The sequence below is a fragment of the Rhinolophus sinicus genome, chromosome 14 (assembly GCF_057876585.1).
Source record: "Rhinolophus sinicus isolate RSI-liver-muscle chromosome 14, RSI-T2T, whole genome shotgun sequence".
Taxonomy (NCBI): domain Eukaryota; kingdom Metazoa; phylum Chordata; class Mammalia; order Chiroptera; family Rhinolophidae; genus Rhinolophus; species Rhinolophus sinicus.
In genome coordinates, this window is record NC_142514.1 from 177,879,141 (window position 1) to 177,880,619 (window position 1,479).

The 1,479-nt window shown below is 48.3% G+C and overlaps 1 pseudogene; it reads right to left on the bottom strand.

The window, feature by feature from the left end:
- LOC141572344 (olfactory receptor 9I1-like) lies at positions 1–844 on the bottom strand (annotated as a pseudogene).
- Between the last annotated feature and the right edge of the window lie 635 nt (positions 845–1,479).

Here is a 1,479-nt window from a genome sequence, read left to right on the forward strand (position 1 = left end):
TCAGGGTGAAACACCATCACCCCTTGGGAACTGGATTTTACCAATGACTTTTCTTAATGCAACTGTTACTTCTTTGTTTCTCAGACTATAGATCAAGGGGTTAGGCATGGGGATGACCACAGTGTAAAAGACAGACACGATCTTGTTCTCCTCTGAGGGTTTTCCTGAGTTACTTCTCTGGTACAAAGAAGAGGACAACAGTGGTGAGTGGTAGCTTCAGGTGGAGAAGGTCTTGGCTTGCCCGCCAGCACACTTCACCCTCAGGATGGCTCTGATGAGGAGCATGTAGTAGACCAAGGTGATGATGACACTGACCAGGAACATCAACTTGGTAAAAATAAAACAGAGAGAGAGAGAGAGAGAGAGAGAGAGAGAGAGAGAGAGAGAGAGAGAGAGAGAGAGAGAGAAACAATCTCATTTTGTCACACAACTGCAGGTAAACTTCAGCAGGGGTGGGAGATCCCAGAAAGTGATCTGGCTGCTGTCACAGAAGGAGAGGGTGAAGGTGCATGTGGTCACAGGATGGCCCCTGACACCCCACAGACATAGGCCATGGCCAACAAGTCCCTGCAGGTGCCTGGAGTCAGAGCCACGTTGGGTTGCTAATGCCAACAAAGAGGTCGTAGGCCATCACTGCCAGCAGGTAACACCCATGCTGGCACAGATGGTGAAGAAAACAACTGGGCAACACAGCCGCCTTGGGAGATGACCATCTTGCCTGTGGTCAGTGTGGCCAGGGTCTCAGGGCTGATGACAGGGTATAGCAGGCATCCAGCAGGGAAAAGCTCTTTGGGGTGTGGAGTTGGGTATCCATTTGGATTAGAATAATGACCCCCACGTTCCCCAGACATCAGGAGGAGCAGAACTGCCAGTTCAGGGTGATCCGTGAAAGCCACAGGATGGACTCCATCACAGTGAAGGTTTCTTTTGGCCATAGACTCAATGTAGCTAGGTGGCCTGAGGAAGAGAATGGAATTGGAGATTCTAGAAATGAAGGCCTTTGCTATCTTCAGTGACAGGTGTTAGGTGAACATCTCAGATAGTCTCTGCTCAGAGAGAGAAGAAAATGGTTACCATCTTACAAACCCACAATTAGCAGTTACTATGGAGAGCTTTCACCTATCTCTGTAACCCTCCTGAAATTGGACCTCGGGTTAGTATTTCTTCCAGTTTGCTTGCTTAATGTCTGGGGTTCTCTGTAAGGTCAGAGAACCTTAGACTATCAAGACTGGAAGGGAACCACCTGAAGTCTTTCTATTCCAGAATGTCATCAATAAATTGTCATATAATCCAGGTATACACCAGGGCTGCCTCATCTGGCTTCTTACACTGTGCCAGCATAACTCCAGGCAAGGCCAGTTGCATGGACTGTGGTGCGTGTGGTTCCTCCAGAACTGTCAGATACAGGGCCTTTTGTTAATCCTTTATGTGATGGTGACTTTCTGGGAACTCTACCTTTGGAAAATTCTCTCCATTGGG